A 21,920-nucleotide genomic window follows, 5' to 3' on the forward strand; every position below is an offset into this window, starting at 1 on the left:
TTATGATAAGAATTTGCATTCACCTTCTTTGTTACCTTATAGGGACCATATTTCATAAGTTGGAGCTTACTACCCAGGGCTCTTGTAAGCCTCTCCTTGCTTAGATGCACCATTACCTCATCACCGACTTCAAATTGTAGATCTCTCCGATGCTCATCCACTTTAGCTTTTAGCTTGATATTCTGTTCATCGATGAATTACTTCACATTTCAGTGCATTTGGTGATAGTTAGTGGCTAGGTGTTGGGTTGCTATGCTTTTTTCCCCCTTCAGGGTGCCTCCAATATCAAGCGTGTGGTTCGAAATCTTAGTGTACACAACTTCAAAAGGTGTCCTCCCCGTGGTTGAACTTACAACTATGTTATATGCAAACTCCGCTTGTGCCAACACATAATCCCACATCTTTGGCTTGTCCCTACACTTACTCCTCAAGAGATTACCTAAGGTCTGGTTGGCCGCTTCCATTTGTCCATCGATTTGCGGATGTGCGATGGTGCTAAAATTTAAAGTAGTACCGAGAATAGCCCATAGAGTACGCCAAAAGTGGCTAATGAACTTTGTGTCTCTATCTGATACTATGCTTTTAGGAACACTATGCAATCTCACGACTTCCCAGAAGAACAACTTGGCGATCGTCGTGGCATCATTTGTCTTACAGCACGGGATGAAGTGCGCCATTTTGGAAAATTAATCAACCACCATAAAGATAGAATCCATACCTCGCTGAGTTCTAGGAAGCCCCAACACAAAATCCATAGAGAGGTCTTCCCATATTGATTCCGGAACCGGTAGAGGCATAAGCAAACCTGTATTAGTGGTATGTCCCTTAGGCTATTGGCAATCCCCACATCGCTCCATAATGTCACTACATCCCTCATTAGTCTCGGCCAATAGTAGCGAGAACTCACGGCTTTAAAATTCTTATCTCTCCCAAAATGACCCCTAAGGTTCCTCGATGAAGATCTCAGATCACTCGCTCTCGGATAGACATGCATGATAGACACATCTGATTTCCTTTTATGAGACACCCATCATATAACTAATACTCACCATCCCCGGACTGATCTTTTCACTTCTCTTAAATAACCTTGAAATTCGGATCCTCTCGATAATCTCCTTTGATATGCTCAAAGCAATCTAGCTCAAGGGCCACTGTTTTGAGAAGTTCTACTCACCGAATTAGAGTGTCCACCACCTTATTTTGCTACCCCACCTTGTGGAGAAGTTTATAAGAGAACTTGTCCATGAAAGCGGACCATCTAGCATTCATAGAACTTCAGAGCTGTTTTTGGCTTCCCAAATATTTGAGAACTTAGTGGCCGGTGTAAAGCATGAACTCCTTGCCCACGAGATAGTGTTCTCGCATCTTCAAAGCCCGGACCACCACATAGAACTCTTTATCATAGGTAGTCCATTTTTGCCTCGACTCACACAATTTCTCACTAAAATATGCAATGGGCCTCTTTTCTTGCATCAACACACCCCCAAACCCTAGTCCACTTGCATCACGCTCCACTTCAAACAATTTATCAAAATCCAGAAAAGCTAACACCGAAGCCGTGCTTAGCTTCTCTTTGAGCAATGCAAAACTACCATCTTGTTCATCCCCCCATTTGAAGCCTTTCACATTCTTCAAACATTTGGTTAAAGGTGCCACAATGGCACTAAAGTTTTGTATGAACCGCCTATAGAAAGTAGCCAATCCATGAAAGCTCCTAATGTCACCCATGTTTTTCAGAGTCGGCCACTCCCGGACAGCTCTTACTTTTTCTTCGTCAACTCAGATACCATCTTCACTCACCACATACCCAAGTACACTAAGCTCCCCATAACAAAATCACACTTATTGGCATTTGCATACAACTGAGTTTCTTTCAACAAATCCAACACCACTTTCAAATTCTTAACATGGTCTTCCAACGTCTTGCTATGGATGAGAATGTCATCGAAATAAACCACCATGAATTTCCTGATCACGGGTCGAAGTACTTAGTTCATGAGTCGCATGTGACCATTATTACACCATGTGACTTTCCACTCTCATTGACCATTAGTACATAAATTGTTTGCTTTCCTCACACTCATTGATAAACGCCTTATGAGTTAGACAAACAATTAATGTAGCCTTCTTCTTAGCTTTTAACTTTCCCATCAAAGGTGTGAGCACTTACCAAACACCACCCTTCACAAACCGATATGTGTTCCTCCTCTCAATATATGTAGCATCCCAGTCAAATTGCCATGGTCGGCCCAAAAGCATACAGCATGCATCCATGTCCACTACGTCACAATATACCTCATCATAATATTCCCCTACAATAAGAGGCACTTTGCATCGTTGAGTCACTTTCAGCTCTCCCACGTTCTTAATCCACCCCACGCTATAGGGGTTCGGATACACTTCCATAACCAACCCAAACTTCTGAAACGCAACATCACTAATGATGTTCTCTTGACTCCCACTATCAATGATCACATTACACTTCACTCCTTGTATAAGACAATAAGTGTGGAAGAGTTGGTGTCGTTGGTCCTCTTCAATTCGGTTGGAGACTAACAATCTCCTCACAACATAGACCGTATGGTCATTTTCATAACCCCCATCATCCTCATCTTCAATCGGCTCACAAAACACATCCTTCTCTTCCTCATAATCATCTGCATACCATTCCACTACATTCGCACTTTGCCTTTTAGGACACTCATTGGACCGATGGCCCGACTTATTTCATCAGAAACACTTGAATGGAGCCGGTTTAGCATAGGGATTGTTACCCCTATGAGGTGACGGTGTCCCCTATAGGCCTTGTATCCCCACTAGGTGCCTTACTCACTATAGGAGCCTTGGTCCCGCTTATTCTAGCTACACTCTTTCCTTTATCATTGCCCTTGGAAACCTCCCTTCCGACATACGACCCATCACTTTCGGATCTTCTATAACCATCTCATGCCCTTATACTTAATTGGGATTCGGCCTTCAAAGCAAGATCCTGAGCGTCTTGCACCCGGATGACCATTTACTTCCCAATTTTATCTTGGATGTTATATCTAAACCCTTCAAGATACCTTAAAGTCTTTTGGCTTTCGGTTTCCGACAAGTTAGCCCTTACCGAAAGCCTCAAGGACTCTGAAGTATACTCAAGCACGCTCTTTGCCCCTTGTGAACAACTTCGGTGTGAACTATAGATGTATTGTTCATAGTCGTGGCAAAATCATCAAATACACCCCCCTCATTATCACTTTCAACACTATGAATAATAACATGGTTAGGACGCCTTAGCTCGGGAGCCCTAGGGGGCACATGTGGTTGAACAATACATCGCCTTAAATGGTGGAGATGGTGGTGGGGCTGGGTGACATTGGGGTTGAGGCCGAATAACATCTTCTTGCCTCCAATGAGGGCCTCCGGCAGGTTGTGGACGGTTATTCCACATCTCTATCTTTTTGCTCAATGAGGGCTTCTCTAAACCCTCTCATATAAGTTTTCATGTCTTCAAATTTCTTTTCAATGGATTCAAATCTCTTATCAATGGACTTTGTTGCTTCTTGTGTTAGACGAGGTTGAACCATTGCCAAGAAGAAGTCTCCGGAAAGGAAAATGACTCGGCTCTGATACCAACTGATACGGATAATAGTCAAACTAGAGGTTTCTTATTTTAAACCCATAAAAAGTTTCTTCTCAAGCCTAGCTTGAATGATTCAATCCCAAAGGACAAATGAACAAGCTTCAGTGGAGGCTAATTTTTTATTAATTTCATAAAAGATGCTTCATTACAAAGAAAATGAGCCTTATATACCTCTCCTAAGGGAAATCAAAAGACTAAAGTACCCACACTAGGGTTACAACTCTAGAAGATAATAGGGATAATGATGGGATAAAAGGGTAAATGGCATTTAGGTGATTATCCCTAAATGGCAAGACAGTAAATATATTGATGGAAAAAAACAGTAAATTATCGAATTGAGCAGAAAACTGATGCAGTTGTCTCTTTGTTCGGATTACTGCAGAAGTGGTACCACACGTCGTGTGGCCTATTCAGCGCCAAACCCTCGCCTCCATTTACAGCTCGCACGCCATGTGGCAAGAGGCACACGACGTCTGCAATGATCTGAAATTTCCAAGGGCTTTTCATGCTTGCCCACACGACGTGTGCCCTGGTGACACCCCGTGTGGGAAAAGAAACCTGCTCTTCTCAAGTCATTTCAGCCTCACACGACGTGTGGCTGCTGGCACATGCCGTGTGGGGTCCCTTTCCTCTACTTGCTTTCCAAAAACTTGTTGTCCTCAAAACAGACTCTAGCAAGTGCACTAGATACAAGTAATATCTCGGTAAGTAGAGTATCGTCTCCTCAGGGATTGATGAATAATTTCACAGAAAAACTTTATAGAACAAGGTGTTTGTAGTATCGTGACTTCTTTCTTGGTTGAAAATGGTTTTGTTTGGTTTGATTAGGAATGACTAATTAGACTGGCTGACTACTTGTTTGGTGAAAAGACGTTGGTTTGTAACAATAAAAATGAAGGAACAGGATAAGCCAAAGTGGGAACAGGTTGCTTACAGCATAACTTTCTCCTATTTATTCATGAATGTAATATAGCTAAGTCAAGGTTTCTGCTTTAGACTCACTTAAGTCAACTTTCATGTGTTCTTAAGATTCTAAGTCTTACTACAACCTTAAGCGTCCTTAAAGTTGGTTCTTTCTTGCATTACGGATAAAGCAGCATTTCTAACTAGAAAACCCTTGATACAATCTTCTAATATTCCTATTTCGGGTCTTGTAAGTTGGATAAGAGATACATGATAATGAAAGCAGTTCCTTATCATTCATTAATCACTAAGATAGATGTATTTAACATGCATTCAAGAACTTCATCAAACACTTCAACATATAATAACATTCATTCATAAAAAAAAAGATAAGTTTACTTACAGCACCAGCCCTTGGTGGCCTAACCCATTCAAATGACTACTCACGCATAGCGAAGAGTGAACAGCCTGAGCTTGATCGGAGATGCTCCATTAAAGGAGCTTCCTTTAAGTTCTTAAAGAGTCTTTCTCTATCTACAAAATTATCCGAGAACGAAGTATATCCTTCCCTCCAATTATGTTCTCAAATATATAGGAGGGAAGGTTCTCCCAAAAGATACGAAAATAAACTTAAAATATTACAAAAAAGATTGTTCTCAAAAGGTTGGAAATGTTCGGGTACTAGAATGGGTGGTTGCTTGTTTGATGCTTGAACACTCAAGGTCGAAATATCTTGTCATCTTGTTGCTTTTAGGCCTCCTACTCCTGATCTGCTCCCTCTTGTCGTTGTCCTCATCAGGTCGCAGCTTTATCCGCTGGTCCGAGGATTGCTTTCTTCCTTTATGCTGCAAAACAGGCTGCATGGCAGCCATTTTGACTTCTTCAATCGAGATCTGCATAAAACCCTTTTTAGTCCTCCATTCATGCAAATTTAAGCCTTTGTTAGCCTCATTTTCATCACATAAGGTATGTTTATTAGGATCAATTACATGCCTATCATCGATTTTCATGTTGGAGATGTTCACATCATTAGCGAAGTTTATTTCTGTCCTCGTAGTACACAATTTCTCAATTTTGCTCTAATTGTAGAAATTTTAATTCAATTTTATAATTTTTGAAGGAATTTTATCGTTAATTTTCATCATTATTTACTTAAACAGTATATAATTGAATTAGATCTTATATTATGAGGCATTGAGCTAAAAAAATTATGGAAGAGACAAAATTGGATTATTTTATATATAAAATATGTATATCGATCTTTTCCAATAATTTTAGGATAAATTTAACTCGGTGCCAATTTTTTTTTTTTTTTTCAAATAAAAACTCGGTGCCGATTAGAAAATTGGTGCATATACAAATAAATAATCTTAAGTATAGCATATACAAATAAATAATGGGTAAATTACACCTATAGCCACTGAACTTTACCCATTTAACATTGGCCACTGAAATTCAATTCTTAACAGTATGACTACTGAACTTTACATTTTTTAACACCGGTGGCTACTCAATGCCTCAAAACGACCGCTGACGGTCTGAAAATAAAAAAAAATCAAAGAGTTAATGATATTCTAAGGAACTTTAGTTCTTGAAAATTTTCGTTTTGGGGTCATTTGGGTATTGCTTGGTTAGGAGAGAGAGTGAATTTTTAGAGAGAGAAAGATCCAAAAAAGGTGATTTTAGAAAATAAAAAATGTAGTTTCATGGTAAATGTCATTCTGAACAACTTTAATTCTTGAATATTTTCATTTTATGATCGTTAACGGTTATTTTAAGGACTTGGTTAAAGTTGAATGGCTACCGGTGTTAAAAAAATGTAAAGTTTAGTGGTCATATTATTAAGAATTGAAGTTTAATAACCACAATGTTAAAATGTGTAAAGTTCAGTGGCCATAAGTGTAATTTACCCAATAAATAATCTTATTATAGGGTCTGAATGTTTCAAAAAAAAATTATAGGGCCTGAATGATTAATTTTATTAAGTGCAGAGGGACAATAATGAACTTTCTCCAAATTTAAAACTAATATAGTTGAATTATGTTAGATTAGTGCCAATAATACTATATTTAATGTACATAAATCTTCTATTAATATTTGATAATGATTGATGAGTTTATAATTAGCAAGTAGATATGGTTGTTTCTTAAATATCCCTTCTTCAACTCCTTTTGATTAGCCACAAAAGGAAACAAAATGTCATCATTATTAGGATATTATAATTTATTTATGCTCATATGATGTGATCTATATATTTAATATGGTTATACATTATTATATAAATGTGTTAATTATGATAATTAGATATATGATAGGTATAAATTAGGGCGGTTTGGTTCACTTGTTTATATTTACGTTGCTGATAGATAGATATTAGTTATTTTTTCTGTTATTTCAGAATTTTACTAAACATTTTTTTTTATCTCCTGTTTAGAATTAAATGGGTATTTAGTTGCTCCCTTTTCATCTCTCGTTTGTCTTTTCACTTTGATAATGAGAGTTTTAGGCGTTTAGTTAGATACCTCCTGTTTTCAGTTTGTAGCTGAAAATTAACTTTTTATAAAAGCAGCAAATATCTGTTTTTTTTTTAAAACAGTCTTTTCATACAGCAAACAACAAACTGTAACAGTAAACAACAGGTAAAACAAACAGACCTTAAAAGAAAAAAAAAATAGTTTCGAAAAATGAAAACAAACATGTAGTTAGGTCTTGTTTGATAAACCACTTAATTACTTAAATTAAAATGTTAAGTACTTATTTAATTTAAGTGTGTTTGATAACAGTTGTTTCTCCACCACTTAAACTAGTTAATTAAGTTAAAAACCACTTATTTTGATAAGTAAAAATATTTAACTTAACATTTTAAGTTAAACATTATCAACTAATATTTTTATATAAATTAAAATCATTCAATATTTTCAGCACTTATAATATTCAGCACTTAAAATTCAATACTTATTTTTTCAGCATTTAATTTTTAATTTTATCAAACAGCACCTTAGTTATTATTATTTACTATTATTGTTAGTAGTACTTAGTAAATATTTGTTGATTTTCTTTCTAAAATGGTTATCATCCGTTGTTTCTCAATTTTAGTGAAACGCTTTATATCTGTTTTTTTTTTCGGTAAAAATAAAAAAAGTAAAAGAAACTAAAAGAGGAAAACCAAACAGATGAGTAAATTACACCATGATTACTCTCATTTTCACTATATGGTCACTAAATTTCAAAATATAGCATAAAAATCACTTAATTTTATATTTTCTAATACTATCGACGATAAACTTCAATTAATGTCACAAAATGGCCGTTGATTTCCTTAAAATAATAAAAATAAAATAAAAAATTGATGATATTCTAAGCAACTTTTTTTTAATATTCTAAACAACTTTAATTCTCAATTTTTTTGTTTAAGGTTATTTAAGGGTTGTTTGGTTACGATAGAGAAAATGAATGTTGAGAGACAGAAAGCTCTGAAAATTGTGATTTTGGAAAATAAAAAACGTGGTTCTAAACAACTTAATTCTTGAATTTTTCAATTTTGAGATCGGCAATATTAATTTTAACCGCCAAGTGAACTTTAGTGGCCATAATGTTTGAAAGTATAAAATTGAGTGACTTTTATATTATATTTTAAAGTTTAGTAGCGACGCCGTAAAAGTAAATAAAGTTCAGTTACCATATATGTAATTTACCCTTCAAAAAAGTAGTTGTTTTGTAATTTATTGAAAGTGAACTCTAATGTAAATGTTCACAGTATCAAAGCATGTCCCCATGGATTAAAGTGAAGAAGTGTTCTATTTGTTCTCCCCATTTTTATATATGAAAAGAAAGAAAAAGGCAATAACAAGCAAGATACTTATTCTATGTAAAATCATCAAAGAAGGGATAAGAAAAGGATCTAATTTTTTTTTTTTTGGTGAATATAAAATATCAACTTTGTGGTTCAATCTAGTCATAGGGCCCGGTTCAACCGTAAAGATTGATATTTGGTTCGACCGAACGTGATTGGATCCAAGATTTACTGACATGAGATATTTGTGGTAGTATCTCGTGATTTATGAGTGCTAAATGGTGTTTTTAGGTGTTTTTACATAAAAAAAAATTAAAACACCGTAGATGGTTTCTATAGAAATTTTGGCATTTTTTTTATGACTAATGGATACTCAAGCTCCTCTAGCCTCCTTGAATCTATCAAGGGTTTCTAGGGTTGCAAATGGGACAGTGTGAGGGTGAGGACTGGTTCCCCATCCATATCCTGCCTAGATGAGGAATCAGTATTGTCCCCGTTTATGAAAAAAAAGACTCGCCCTCATCTCTGACCTTATCCTTGTGGGAATCTCATTCCTTATTAATCAAATTCTAATAGTATTTTTTTCCAGTGAAAATTAAAAAATTTCCGTGTAATAAAATTAGGTAAATATAATCCTTAAAACATTAGTATAAGTAATACATTAATTATAATTCATAAGTAATACATTAATTTATTAAATATAAATAAATTAATAAAATTAACGAAATATAAAAACAAATATCTAAAAACTTATATAAATATATTATTTTCAAAAAAAATCATAGAGAATCCCTATGAAGATATAGGTCTCCGTCTCGCTCCATCCCCATCATGAGGAAATTTTCTCCCCTTCCCATCTTATTGAGGAAAATAAACGGGGCTTTCTCGTCCCCATTTGGGCGAATTTCTATCGCATTTGCAATCTTAGGAGGTTCGAACAAATCTACCTAGTTTGAGTTGCTCTTATGTTTTTATTACGACTTATTTAGTTTCTTGTTAAAACTTATTTAGATGGGGAAGGTTTTTTTTTCCTATTATAAAGATAGGTTGTAGCTTATAATATTTTTCAAAGTAAAATTCTTTTATTTTACCTGTAATTTTTATCCAACTTGTATAGGATTTTTCACGTAAATATGTACATTCTGTATTTTTCAATTTATTTTCTCAATTATTATTTTAGCTGCAAGATTGTTCTATATTCTGGTAAAGGCTATGGTTACTTTGTTTTTTACAGGCTATGGTTACTTTGTTTTTTACAAAGTAAGTCTTACTTTGTGTGTTTTCACCATTGGATTAATTTTATGCTCTATCATCTAATGGTGAAAACACACCAAGTAATGATACTTTGTCAAAAACAAAGTAACCATAGAAGGCACCCTATATTCTCTAGCGGTTCTATTTTCATAATAAATGGTATCAAAGCTTTAGCCTATCGAATTGAGGTAGAAGTGATGGCGGAAAAAATTGAAATTGAGAAATTCAATGGTAGTAGTTTCTCAAGGTGGAAACCAAGTATATATATAGAAACGAAAACAACAAAATAATTATAAGATCATATCACTAAATTATATGAGGCTAAGTTAGGGGTGAGCATGGTCCGGTTCGGTCCAAAAACCGAATCAAACCGAATTGGACCGAACCAAATTACCTCTATTTTTTAGGACCAAACTAAACCAAATTATAATTCGGTTTGGTCAGGACCGAACCAAATTATTTCGGTCCGGTTTGGTTCATGTTTGGACCAATCAATGCACTATAGACCTACAACTACTTGTACTTCACTAACTAAAAAATTATATATATAAAAAAAATCATATAATTAGTTTTTCTTTTGTATATATAATTAATTGAGAGAGAAAAAACATGTTTAATTGTTTTTTCTTTTCTATATATAATTAGTTAATTAATTTAAAACCTTAAAATTAAGACTAGTACATATTGTATTTCGGTTTGGTTTTGTTCGGTTTTGGATCGGACCAAACCGAACCGAACTGAAAACCAAACTAGTTTAAAAATTAGGACCAAACCAAACCAAAATATAATCCAGTCCGATTTGGTTCGGTTTTTTCGGTCTTTAGGTTTTCGGTTCGGTTCTGTTCACCCCTAGGCTAAGTCACTCCATAATTTAAAAAAAAAAAACCTTAGCAAGAAATCGTGCACTCTTCAGATGACAAAATCTACTTCGATTTCAAACAAATACTTGTTTGATTTGTACACTTTCCATTCGAGGGATATATATATCATTTTTTCCAAGTGAATCTTTCAATTCTACTTTGTTTGAGAATATATATATCATTCTGCCTCAAAGTAGACTCTCCGCTTGATTGCTTTGATGCAATCAGAATTATCGGCATGGAACATACCTCTGAAAGCCATCGAAATGGATTAGTCATCCTTTTCCTTTTAGCTTCATCATCACTCTCATATACACTGCCTTAGACCTGATCAGATTGTTTGGATGTTTCATGAACACATTTTCCAGGATTTTGTTTCCTAGGGACATCTACCTTATTTTCCATATTATCACCATTCTCGTAACAATAATTATTATCATAATGTTCATCATAATTATCATGATTTTTTATAATCATCATTATCATAATTCTAATAACCATCATCATTTCCACCATCATTATCATCATTAATGTTGAAACACATTTTTTCACATGATTTTGATTTGATAAAATTATTTAAGTTAATCCCATGATTAAACAATTAAATTTAAGTGCTTTGATTTAATTGTACTAATGCGTTTGTTCAATGTTGAGTAAGTTAACTAACGAGAACATGAACTGAGAGTCTATAAAAGAAAGACAGAACAAAGTCAGCATAGGCAAGTCACACAGCAGAAGCTTAGTGAAATACAACTCAACTTTGCGAAGGAAATGTCTTCTTCAGAAAAGCTTGAAGGCGAAACCGCTGAGTCGAGCTGAGTAATAATCAAGTCAGCGTCAATGATCCGTCAAAGACAAGGTCTGACAAATTTCTGAAACAAATCAGAAGCCTCGATAATCTGTTTTAAGGATCTTTTCGAGACACATGGACCATCTTGTTGGTCTCGTGTAATTTAATACGATTAGTTCCAAGGGGGGGGTTAGGAACTAATATAGCTTTTTCGTTTAATAATGTTGACTTAATTAATTCTTTGATAATTTAACTCAGCTTTAGGTCAGCAAGGCTGAGTGAAGAGTGAGACAGCTTTAGTCAGACACTGACTAGAGCTGTTTCAATTGTGAGTTGGGAAATAACACTTTAGGTCAGCTTCCAACTCAGCACTCTGATTACTCAGCGTCAGCTTATACAAATTATATACTGAGTAATTTAAGCAAGCAACACATACATATATATATCAAGAGAAAGGGTTAGAGATTACTCAGCAGTCTTATCCTGGTTCGGCCTCACCGCTTACGTCCAGTCCCCAGAATCCCTCCGGGCTTTTTCAATCCACTACTGAGCTCTTTAAAGGTAGAGCACAAACCGTTTACAAAGCAATTGAGTATGCAAGAGTACCGTCCTCTATTCGTCTACTCAATCCTACTGAGCGCTATAACCGAACATTCAGATTTTCTCCACCGCTGAGTACTAAAACCGAGTACCCAGCTTCACTTTTCTAACCTTTACAATTGATACAAAATTGTTATCTCTAAATGAAGAACACTTTAGATGAATACAAATTCACTCTAGACTTTTACACAATGATTGGAAATTTGTTGTAAGAGCTTGCTTTCTTTTCAGACAGCTTCTAATTTGGATTTTCACTCTTGTGAAGATTGGCTTTTCTGTCTGTATTTTCTTGTATGTGTAGTAAGGATCCAGGTGATGAACTTGTCCTTTTATAGTGATTTCTGAAGCTTCAAATCATTTGAATTCCGATATATCCGTTGGGAGTAACGGTCTTCCAACGTCATTCATTGGTCAGCTTCCAGAATCGCAGGCCAATCCTGTCGTCTGATTTTAGCAGGCGTCAGGCTTGCCAGTTTCGTCTTCTTGCACCAGGTTCGTCTTCTAGCGCCAGTTTTGTCTTCTTGCCAGATGCCAGTTGATCCATGCATCTCGAAAAGGTCTCTAGGCGGATTTCCGAGACTTCTGAATTGGTGCAGACCTGTGTCGGGCATTGTCTTTTAGTCAACGGATCATTGGCATTGTCCTGACGAATACTCAGCTTGATTGATCGGCTTTGCCTTTAAGATTTCTTTTGACGGGGCTGAGTTATGTTCTACTCAGCTTCTTTCGTCGGCTTCGCCTTCAAGCGTTATTCTGAAGAAGACTTTTCTTTTAACAAAGCTGAGTTACATTTTACTTAGCTTCTGCTGTGTGTCTTTGCTCATGCTGACATCGTTCTGTCTTTCTTTTTATTGAACACTTAGTTCCTGTTCTCGGTAGTAAGCTTACTCAACATTGAACAAACTCATTAGTACAATTAAATCAAAGCACTTAAATTTAATTATCTTAATCATGGGATTAACTTAAATAATTTTGTCAAATCAAAATCATGTGGAAAGGTGTTTCAACAAACTCCCCCATTTTGATGTTGGCAAAAGTATTTAATTATGGAACTCAGCGTTGAGGTTCCCCATGATAGTTGACCATGCTTATTCTTCTGAAATTACTCCCCCGTAAGGGTTGCATCTACTGACTTAATTCAACTCTAAGCCTTCTAAGATCTAATCGAGTGAAACTAGGGCATGCTTTTACTGACTTAGTTCAATTCTAGACCTTCCAAGATCTAATTCAGATGAGCCTAAGGTCAGTTTTCAGAAGTAGGTCAGTGCTTTGGATATTTAGTCATTACTCAGTTTCAAATATAGGTATCGGAGTTGGAAGTGTGCTGAGTATATTAACTTGTTTTATTTTTGAGTTCACAAGCTTTGTTTGTTTGTTGTTCAATGGATAATTATATAATTATATCAGACAGTTCAGCATATGAACACAGCAAGTAAGCATCGCATAAATATAGACAGTTTGGATAAGAGATGCTTATATATAAGATTACTCAGCTCAACATGAACATGCCATAAAATATAAGTTACAAGCAAGGAAGGATTATAGACTATTGCTAGTTCTATTTCTTAATATTGGCTTGAACTTGATTTGACTTGGGTTTGGTTTGGGCAGTTCGGTGTTGCTGAGTGTGGGTGCTCGGGACAGCAGAAGTTAAACCAGGCTTCTGCTGAGTTCCGACAGCTGGCATTTTGGCTTTACCTTTCTCCCCTGTTTTCTGCTGAGTTCCAGCAGCTTGCTTCGTTTGATCTTTCTCCCCCGTTTTGCCAGCATCATGAGATGGAGGAGGAGGAGCATAGAAAGTCCCTTAATGAACAGCACGAGTCAGTATCAAGGAATACTGTTGCATTTGACTCGTACTCTCCCTTAGACTTTTAAAGACCTGCACGCCATCGGCCATACTTGAGGCGGGGATTTTTATGTTGGCACTGAGCATACTGAGTAAATACTCTAGATATTTCCCGATCCAAGTTATCGACTCTGTCATCCGAGCATAGGATTGATGATACATCCTGCGGAATGCAGTATCATAGGACTGACGCTGGACATTTATATGCCGGACATGCGCAAGTGTTGACTGAGTGCACTGCAGAATCTCGTTGGTCTTGACTTGGTTAGTATCCATTTCCTCTTTGCTCAGGTTGAGTAGGCGAATGGCTTCACTAATCTGTTCTATGGAGCATTGAGAAGAGGAGGAGATAAGGTCACGAGCTCCGGTCAGCTCAGAGGATAGCTGGGAGAAGAGGTGATTGACCTCAACAGAGGTTGTGGATGTTGAGTTCGCAGCTGATAAGGTATTAAGTTGACCTTGGATGGAGTTCATGTGATTCACCATCGTCAGCTGTAGTTCAGCCAGCTTCACTATGGACTCTTGCTTGGACTGCTGAGAGACTAAAGATGTCATGACACTCATCAGTTCTTTGAGACCCTTAAGTTCGGTCAGGAGTTGAGTGACAGAGGAGAATTGGGTTGGCTCAGCAGGAATGGACCCAGCAGCATCGGCGTGAGACTGATGAATATCTTGAAGTAGAGCTTAAGCTGAGTCAATGATTTTCCTTCCAGACTTAGAAGCATTCAGATAGGTGTAGGAGTCATCAGTGATATGCTCAGGGGTCGTGATGTTGTCTGAAAGTGGAGGTGCCGGCTTGGTCAGCAACTGCACTTTTATTTAGGTTAGTAGTAGGTGCTGACTGGTTTTTTGTCTGCTTGGTAGGAGTAGAAAGAGTGTGATCAGCAGAGTTATTAACCTGCTCAGTGTCAGTCTGAGGTTGAGTAGAGTTTTGAGGATGAGGCAACTCAGAGCTGGCTTGAGCAGGAGGAGTTTCCTTTGCTAACTCGTTGGGTTGAGCAGCATTGACTTCGAGCACTTGCTCAGTAGAAGGATGAGCAGAAGTGTCGGCAGAGATTGGACCCTTAGGAGCTTTTGGGTCGGCTTGTTCCTCAGCTCGAGAAACAGAGGCTTGTTTTTCCTTCACTTGGTCGGGAGTGGGTTCAATGATGTCTGTGAAGAAATGGAATTGAAGCCCAGTGAGATCAATGATTGGGTCCCTTAGCGGAGATTCATCCAATAAGTCTATGACTTTGGGTTTCAGAGCCTTACGTTTGAACTGCTTTTTTGTGATGTCCTGGTGAGTTTTGGTTTGAGGAGAAGGATCAGCAGTAATAGAATCAAGGGACTCAGAAGAAGAGTTGAGTCCAAGTTCAGCATCAAGGCCTTCCACAACCTTGTCCTTCACTGGTGACTCATCTTGGTTCTCAGTAGGTTGCTCAGCAGCACCTGTGTTACTTGGCTCAGCAGAACCCATCTTGTCAGCTTGAGGCTGACCCTCAGTATTGCCCTGTTCTTATCCAAATCACAAGGAGTCTTCTCCAAATCAATTTCTTAACTTCGCACGAAGTGTGATTCTTGTGTAATCACAAAGTCAAGTGGGTTAGCATCTATCGGCTTTACCCCAGAGGTTTTCTTCCTCTTCAAAGGCTGATCAGGTGTTTCCTCACTTTCTTTCTCAGGCTCAACTTGCCTTTTCTGTTTCTCAGCTGACTTAGGTTCCCCTTAAGCTTGCTCAACAAGAGCAGCTTTCTTTGCACTAGATACTATCCTAAGCTTCTTCAGAGCTGTGTTAATGTCTTTGGTTGAGGATTGGTCAGCTTTCCTCTTTTTGTCCTGCCTAGTGCGTTCAGCGGGTTCTTTTTTTACCCTTACTTTCTTTCCTTTCTTGATCAGCTTATCCTGTGCTCCTTCAACCATATTATCCCCTTCCATATCTTCTTCAGCGGGTTCTATAGCTCCCTTTCCTTTCTTGGGTTTGATAGGTTGGCTGTGAGCTAAGCCTAACAGTACTACCGAGGTGATCTCAGTGCCCTCGATCTCAATCTCTTCTACTAGACTGACCTGGTGATCCTGAAGTATTCTGGTGATGAGAGAACCCATCCTGAGGATCCCGGTGCTACGTTGAAAAGCCCCAATAAGAAAGACGGGCATATTGAGCGGTTTGTAGTTCAGCATGTGCCAGATGAAGCACTGCTCAAAATTGGAAGTTGAGGAGGAGGAGTTGACCTTGGGGATATAGTGAGCTTGTTTTTTAGGCTGACCCATGCTAGTACTGGTGATTTCTCCTTTGTGGTTTTTTGGTTTACAGAACTCAACAGGGTAATCAATGCGCAGGTAGTCGTTCGTGCACCTGAGTTCAGATCCTTTTTCCTTCAGCTTTAGCAGTATAGCGAGATAAGACGGAGTGATGATAATATCCTTGTTTTTTACTTTGGTGATTATGTAGTCATCATTATCATCGAAAACTCTTAGATTCGTGTAGAATTCCCTCACCAACTGCGGGTAAGTGGTTCTAGGGAGAGAGAAAAGTTCGGTCCAGCCATTCTTTGAAATCCATTTGCAAAAAGGTTTCTCGGCTTCTACGAATCCTTTGGAGAACCAACGGGAATGGAAAACTTTAAGTTTTTTGACATTTTTGAAGACCGGTGAGAACGTCTGTTCCTTAGGTTTCTCGTTCTTCTTCTCCTTCTTCTTTTTCGATGGAGTTGTTTGGTCAGTTTGAGGGTTTTTACGAGGCATGCTGACCTTGGGAACAGATTGGTCATGCTGACCATGGGTTTATTCTTGAGATTCTATGGAAGTCTCTTGATATTCCTGCTCAGTAGGAGATGGAGGGTTCAGATCGGAGCGATCGTCGTCATATTGGTGGTCGGAGTTATTCTAGGAATCGCTAGGCATGTTTTCTTAAGGATTCTTGAGAGAGTTAGAAGATTAAGGAATTTAAGAGAGAGAAATCGAATGCCAAAGATTTCAAGTGTAAAGAGAGGTTAGTGGGAAATTGTCCACTATTTATAGTCGTTTCGAGTTAATCTGATAGGTCGGAATGGCGGTTTGTCCTCGAGTTGATCAATCGACAGTTATCTCTTCCATTAATGACACATTCAGCGCATGGTTTTCTAATCATTATGCCTACGTCATCCTAGGTGGCTACTTAAATGTGCATGCTAGCATTAATTGTGCAAGTGGCTTTACTCAGCATCTAGGATTCTAAACGTTTGGAGTTCCGAGTATGTTGTTTCGTATAGAATGGATGTTTAGCATGCTTAGTAACTCAGCACATAGTAATCACTCAATATGTATGTATGCTCAGCATATAGTGATTTCATGTTATTTATGTTAGCTCGGCTTATGATAGTTACATATCATGCAATAATCACTCGACATATAATAATCACTCAACATTCATTTAGCGCAGAAAATTTATTGAAAAGGATTACACATACCGATAGCTTCCCTTAGTATGCTAAACTGCTCACGAGCCAAGGGCTTCGTGAAGATATCTGCAAGCTGTTCATCTGTTGGAACATAGGTCATCTTGATCTCACCCTTGAGTACATGATCTATGATGAAGTGATGCCTAATGCTGACGTGCTTCATCCTGCTGTGTTGGATTGGATTTTTGGATAAGTCAATGGCACTCTTGTTGTCGCACTTGACTTTGATTGTTTTTGTTTGTACACCATAACCCTCCAGCTGCTATTTAATCCATAGGACTTGAGCCACACAGCTTCCAGCAGCAATATACTCAGCTTCAGTGGTTGACAGGGCAACTGACGACTGCTTCTTGCTAAACCAATACACTAGATAGATTCCAAGGAAGTGACATCCTCCTGAAGTGCTTTTATGCTCCAGCTTGTCTCGTCAGTGTATCCAATGAGTGTGAAGTCATTTGTGTTTGGATACCATAAACCTGCATTTACTGAGCTCTGCAAATATCTAAAAATTCTTTTCACAGCTATATAGTGAGATTCCTTAGGGTCAGCTTGATATCTTGCGCAATAACATACTGAGTACTGAATGTCTGGCCTACTAGCAGTTAGATACAGTAGAGAGCCAATCATACCTCGATATAACTTGCTGTCTACCGACTTACCTTTCTCATCAACGCAAAGCACAATGTCAGTACCCATTGGGTTAGATATTGGCTTACAACCTTGCATATCGAACTTCTTCAGTATTTCTTTGGCATACTTAGTCTGACTAATGAAGATGACATTCTTTCCTGGTTTAATTTGAAGTCCAAGGAAGAAGTTGAATTCTCCCATCATTGACATCTCAAACTCAGTTTGCATTTGTTTGCTAAATTCCTTGCACATAGATTCATTAGTAGCACCAAAGATAATATCATCTACGTATATTTGTGCCAACAGGGTATCTTTACCCTTTTTCTTAATAAATAAGGTTGTGTCAGCTTTTCCTCTGACATAGTTCCTGGTCAGCAGGAAACTGGTCAGCCTTTCATACCAAGCACGTGGTGCTTGCTTTAGGCCGTACAAAGCCTTTTTGAGTTTATAAACATGGTTTGGAAATTTAGGATTCTCAAACCCTAGAGGCTGACTAACATATACCTCCTTGTTTATAACTCCATTAAGGAAAGCACTTTTAACATCCATTTGGAACAGTTTAAAGTTCATGAAGCTAGCATATGCACACAATATTCTTATTGCCTCTAATCTAGTTACGGGTGCAAAGGTCTCACCATAGTCAATACCCTCCTGCTGACTGTAACCTTGAGCTACAAGTCTGGCTTTGTTCCTAACTACATTACCTTGTTCATCTAGCTTATTGCGAAAAACACACTTTGTTCCTATGGTCTTTTGATTCTTGGGTTTTGGCACTAAATCCCATACCTCATTTCTCTTGAATTTATCAAGCTCTTCCTGCATTGCATTGATCCAGAATTCTTCGTGCTCAGCTTCTGAAAAGTTTTTCAACTCATGAACTGAGACGAAGGCAACATTGCTAAGATATCTCCTGAGTTGATTTCTGGTCATCAGGGTGTTCTCAGCAGCATCAAGAATGGACCTCTTTGAGTGTCCTCTTGGAATCTTGATCTCTTTTGGTAGTGTTGAGTTTTCAGGAACAGATGTTTCAACACTTTCTGCAGTTTTAGATTGGTCAGCAAAGGTAATTTCAGGTTCGTTTTTACCTTTGGTCAGCCCTTGTTGTTGGTCCCTTATAACGTTACAAGTATAGTTCCAAGGGGGGGGTTAGGAACTATTTAAACTTTTTAAAACTTAGGGCAGACTTCTTTTCTTAAGAGAAAAGGTTTAACAGCGGCGCTGAGTAAACAGCAAGATACTGGCTTAGTCAACTGGTGACTAGGTCAGTTTCTTGACTTGAGTCAGGAGATAGCACTTAGAGTCTATTCCTGAGCTCATATGTTTGATGCGCACAACTCATCTTGACCTCTTTACTTGGTCAGTTTTTGGTTATTTAAGCAAGCAATATATATAAGGAGTTTAAGGTAAGAAATACGTTACTCAGCAGATTTATCCAGGTTCGGCTTCTTAGCCTACGTCCTGTCCCCGGAACACGTTCCGAGCTTTTGAATCCTCTACTGAGCTCTTTAAAGGTAGAGCCTCAAACCTTTTACAATCTTAGCAACTGAGTATAACAAGAGTACCTTCCTCTATACCTCTACTCAATCCTAATCTCTCGCTGAGTACTATAACCTAGTACTCAGCCTCTCCTTTCTAATCTCTAGAAATGATAAGTGTTTGTCCTAAACAATGATTGCTAAGACACCTTAGATGATTGAATAATCACTCTAGACTTTTACACAAAAGATATGAAATATAGTGTAAGATTGCTTTGCTTTTTGCTTGCAGAACTTGCGTAGAAATTTGGTCAGCGTAATGGCTTGATCAAGTTCTGTGTCGAATGAAGCTTCTGAATGCACTATTTATAGAGACGTCTTGAGGTATCGGTCATTTCGAATTTCGAAATAACCGTTGGAGGGAAACGGCTTCCTGTCGTTGTCATCCTGACTTACTCAGAGCTCTCGGCCAATCAGATTTGAGTATCTTCTGTCCTCGGTCAGCTTTTGGTCAGCTCGGCAGAGTGTCTCTCCATTTATGGTAATGTCAACTAGACAGCATACTGTGTCGTCTGAACTTTACCCAAAGTGGAAACACTTTGTCTGGAAGTTTTCCTTAGCCAGCTGCTGTCTTGTACACTTTGTCGAATCAACTCAACAGCTTCGTTCCGAAGTTGTTCCCTGAAGGTCTTCTAGATCCTTCTTCCGCTGAGTTGCGTTTTTTCCACAACGACAACGTTTTGACATTCACGGGCCGAGTTGCCTTGAACAGTTTAACTTGGGCTTTGACTCTTGTATTGAGCTTGGGCCTTTTAATCCTTATGTCTTATAAGCAATTTTTAACTCAACATTGAACAAACACATTAGTAGAATTAAATCAAAGCATTTAAACTTAGTGTGTTTAGAATATGTTTTTAATTAACTTAAACAATTTTGTCAAATCAAAATTATGTGGAAAGGTGTTTCAACACTTGTGGTAGTGACTCAGCGGCTCCATTTTGGTCAGCGGAAGCTGAGCATGGGTCATGTTCGGTAGGCTGACTTATCTTTCCTGCAGGGTCAGTTTCATCGAACTCAATATGTACAGACTCTTCTACGACCTGAGTTCTTTTATTAAACACCCTATATGCTTTGCTGTTTGTTGAGTACCCTAAGAAGATAGCTTCATCAGCTTTAGAATCAAATTTAGCAAGGTTGTCTTTAGTATTTAAAATAAAACATTTACAACCAAAGGCACGAAAATATCCAATGTTGGGTTTTCGTCATTTCCAAAGTTCATAGGGGGTTTTCTTAAGTATAGGTCTAACTAAAGCCCTATTGAGTATATAGCAAGCTGTGTTGACAACCTCACCCCAAAAATACTTTGGAAGCCTATTCTCACTCAGCATTGTCCTAGCTATTTCAACAAAGGTTCTGTTATTCCTCTCAACAACCCCATTTTGTTGAGGCGTTCTAGGAGCAGAAAAATTGTGGTCAATGCCGCTGACCTCACAGAATTCATCAAACTGTTGGTTTTTTAATTCTCCGCCATTATCACTTCGGATGTGAGCTAATTTTAGGTCTTTGTCACTTTCAAGTTTTCTAATCAGTGTTGAGAACATTTCAAAAGCTTCATCCTTGCTACTCAGCAAGATGACCCAAGTATACCGAGAGAAATCATCTACAATGACCAAGGAAAATCTCTTACCACCCAAGCTCAACGGCTGGACTGGTCCGAAAAGATCCAAGTGTAGTAATTCCAATGGACGCTTGGTTGAGACTACATTTTTACTTTGAAAAGACTTTTTGGTTTGTTTACCTTGCTGACAAGCATTGCATAATTGATCCTTCTCAAATCTAAGTTTGGGTAATCCCTCAACTAATTGCTTTCTTGCTAATTTGGCAAGGAGGTCCATGCTTACATGACCAAGTCTCCTGTGCCATAGCCAGGAATTATCTTCCTTTGACACTAAGCATATATTTCTCAAAAACTTCTTTTCTAAACTCAGCATGAAAACATTTCAACACGAGGGGCAATTAAAATCAAATCATTTGTTTTACCCTCAAGTATCTGACACTCAGTGGCATCAAATACAACCTTCCTACCGCTGTCACACAGCTGAGCTACACTCAATAAGTTATATTTAAGACCCCTGACTAGGGAGACTGACTCAATAGTAGGATTACCTCCAATAGTACCTGATCCCACTATCTTACCCTTTTTGTTGTCTCCGAAACTTACATTTCCTCCTTGTTTATGCACAAGTGTGATGAACTGAGTTTCATCACCAGTTATATGCCTCGAGCATGCGCTGTCAATATACCATAGCTTTGACTTCTCAGCACATCTCAGGCTCACCTGCAATTGAACTAGTTATCTTTAGGTACCCAATTCTTTTTGGGTCCTCGTTTGTTAGAATGAACAGGTGATGCATCATATTTTATTTTGTGACGGCATATATTTATGGTGTGGCCATCTTTCCCACAAAAGTCACAGTAAACCACCCTTTGAGGGTGTTTCCATTTTTGGTCAGCACGATGGTGCTGAGCATACCAACACACACTTACAGTGTGTCCTCTCTTTCCACAACAGTCACACTGACTATTCTGCTGAGTGTACCGTCTTTGCTGACCGGTACCTGAATACTCATCATTTGGATAGAACCTTTTCTTATATGATGAACTCAGCTGGTTCTGTATTGAGGTGATGTCCTTTCTCAGTTTCTTAGAATCTGATTGGACTTCTGAG

This window comes from Euphorbia lathyris, chromosome 9 (genome assembly GCF_963576675.1).
Source record: "Euphorbia lathyris chromosome 9, ddEupLath1.1, whole genome shotgun sequence".
NCBI classification, from domain to species: Eukaryota; Viridiplantae; Streptophyta; class Magnoliopsida; order Malpighiales; family Euphorbiaceae; genus Euphorbia; species Euphorbia lathyris.